The sequence below is a fragment of the Aegilops tauschii genome, chromosome 2 (genome assembly GCF_002575655.3).
Source record: "Aegilops tauschii subsp. strangulata cultivar AL8/78 chromosome 2, Aet v6.0, whole genome shotgun sequence".
NCBI classification, from domain to species: domain Eukaryota; kingdom Viridiplantae; phylum Streptophyta; class Magnoliopsida; order Poales; family Poaceae; genus Aegilops; species Aegilops tauschii.
The window spans coordinates 45488011-45491025 of NC_053036.3; the positions used below are offsets into that span (position 1 = coordinate 45488011).

At 56.0% G+C, this 3015-nt stretch overlaps 1 pseudogene; it reads left to right on the top strand.

Annotated features, from left to right (window-relative positions):
• Nucleotides 1-972: 972 nt before the first annotated feature.
• Nucleotides 973-2163, top strand: LOC109736064 (uncharacterized; annotated as a pseudogene).
• The last annotated feature ends 852 nt before the right edge of the window (nt 2164-3015 follow it).

The following is a 3015-nucleotide window of genomic DNA, read 5'->3' on the forward strand; positions in this document are numbered from 1 at the left end:
TGATTTTTAGCGCCGGCTCGCCCCCAGGCGGCGATTTTACATGCCCCCTGGGGGCCAACGGCTGGAAATGCTCTAATGATGCAATTAGCTGCGGCCATTAGCCTACGTATAGTAGACAGCTCGCTAAAAATGTTCAATGGGCGAGCGATTGGCAGGGGTTGACCGAGCAATGCTACACCTATGTAGAGACTCTTACGTACCATATGTAATTGCTGATTTGGCAGTTTTTAATTAGTCATTAGTTGGGGGCACGGGCCCACCCTTGAAATCAGGGGGGGCAGTTTGATTAGTGCTTTAGCAAATTACGTGGGTTACCTAAGTGCTGTTCGTAGGTTTAGCATTTTTGGGGGTTGACCCCTGCTCGGCTCTTCGCATAACGCAATGGCACTTGCAACATGGCGAGAATAGAGGAGGTGTGACGTGCAGATGCAGGTGCGGGCTACCGTTCACTGAGAATCCTTTGATTCTCAACCGATAGATTTATGAGACGAACGGCTAGGATTGATATTGTTGCTATAATTTAAAACTCATACACTATATAGATGTATAGATATTCTGAGTCGGTTTGATTGTGCTTCCACTTCAATTCACTGTAGTCACTTTCTTCGGGTTCCACGACATCTACTTTCCACTGTAGTCACTTTTTTCTCCTTTCCAGCTTGTTAAAGCTTCGAGCCTATTCAGATGCTATGTGGGCTAGTGATCCATATTGTACTTTTGTTGGTTGTTCTCTTATTGCGTGGAAGACGAAGAAACAGACTATAATTTTCCATTCAAGTGCCGAGGCCGAGTTGCGAGCTATGACCCTTCCGACGGCAAAAGTGATTTGATTACGATGGTTACGGGAGAAGTTTACAACGCGTTCACCCACCGTCATAAAAAAAGTCAAAAATCCTCTCTTTATAAGCTCGCCGTTCCGTGCCTCCGCGCGCGCACGGGGTCACGGAGCAACCCCGCCCGCCCGCCCACCCACCCACCCAATCAAGATCTAGCTCAGCTCAATCCCTGAGCCGGCCATGGCGGCCCGACCGCCGCCACCGTGCTTCTTCGCCTTCCTGAAGCACGGCGCCCTCCTCCCAGCGCGCCACGGCGGGCTCTTCCTGCCGCTCGTCGCGCTCACCGCCGCGCTCGCCGCGGCGCTCCTCCTCACCAACTCCCTCGCCGTGCAGCCCCTCGCCGCCGCCGCGCTGGTCGACGCCAGCGCCATCAGCCGCGCCGCGCCGACCCGGCCGGCGCCGCGTACCCGGGCCTCTTCAGGGCGCTCAGGGGTGACCTCAGGCGGCTCCTGCTCGAGGTCGGCGCGTGCGTCCTCGCCGCGGTGGTCGTCGGGTCGGCCATCAAGATAGCCACCGTCTTCGCCGCCGTCAGGGCGTTCTCTTCCGGCGCCGATGACGACGACGCCGCCGAGCGCCTGACCGTGCCCGCCGTCCTGGGCGGCGCGAGGGGCAACCTGTGGGGCCCCGTCGCGACCGTGGCCTTCGGGTACGTCCTCGAGGTGGCCTGCGCGGGCGCCATCGTCGCGCTGGCGCTGGCCACGGTCTACCTCCTAGAGCGCTCCCTGCTGCTCCTCTTCCTCGACGTGCTGCTCGTGCTCCTCGCGTCGCTCTTCCTCGTCTACCTCACCGTCGTCTGCGCGGTGGCGGTCGTCGTGTCGGTGGCGGAGCCGGGGCGGCACGGCGCGGCGGCGGTGTCCCGCGTGTGGCGGCTGATGGAGGGGAGGAGCGCGCGGGCGGCGCTCTACGTGGTCGCGACGTGCGCGCTCGGCGCCGCGGTGTCACCGGTGTACACGCTCGCGCTGAGGTGGTGGCCGCGGAGCCCGTGCGCCGGGGTGGCCGCCGGCGCCGCCTACGTGGCCCTGCTCGGCGCCGTGGAGGTGTTCTCCGTCGCGGCCGTCACGGCGTACTACTTCGAGTGCAGGGACAGCAAGGAGGAGGAGGTGGTGGCAGCCCACAGATACAGACACGCCAAGCTGCCCAATGGAGATGCATGAATAGCTGATGTTCGATCAATTCATTCCCTTATTTTTGCTTTGTCAATACATTGGATTAGTGTTAGTAGAGATATACTCCACCATTGTTATGGTTTCAGCCACAAAAAATTACCTGTACCATTAACAAAGAACAGACAGAAAGAAATTGCTCGAGCTAGTCCTCCCGAAAGAAATGTATTCGTCTTCTCTTCTAGATAGTGGAAATTTCCTGGCGGTCAAGAGCTTTTTTTTTGCAGGGAACTTGTGAGAGCTTTATTCAACAAAAGCATTCGCCGACCAGTCCGCCAACAGGCTACTGATCAGGATGCTTAGAGTAGAGTCTAACCAGCTTTCAGTCACTGTAAGCGTCAACCCACGCTTAGCACAGAGATGTGCTGGACCGTTTGCTGTTCTTATTACATGTTGAATAGAAAAAGACATAAAACTAGGAGCTAGCTTTCCAATTTCTAACAGAATAGGTGCTATCACCGAGCGATCGGTATAGCGAGAATTCCAGAGATTAACTGCCTCTAGACAGTCGGCCTCCATGATCACATGCGTGTAGCCTCGAAGTGTAGCAAAAATCGCTCCTTCCTTCAGCGCGAGAGCCTCTGCAATTAGAGGATCTGTGACACTTGGAACTGGCTTGCACCATGCACCCTTGAATCCCGATGAAGAACGAGCAACACCTCCCAGCCCCGCATTCCCATCATCTAGATGGACAGCGGCATCAGTGTTTATCTTTATATGCGAGTCGTCAGGGGGTTGCCAACCATAGCCTGGCAATGTTGAAGTAAGTTGCCGGGGTAGCTCGAGGATGGCTAAGTCCTCTCGGATCCTCCTAACAGAAGCTGCAGGATCCCATCCTTCCCGATCATGCGTTAGGCGATTGCGTGACATCCAGATAGCCCACATCACGGTTACGAATATCGCCCTTTCCTTGTCCGAAAACCGGGAATCACAGACAATATCTCTTGTCCACGTTTGCGGGTGAAGGCGAGGTAGATGAACATCAAAGAACAATCTTGCCTCCTCCCAAAACCTGC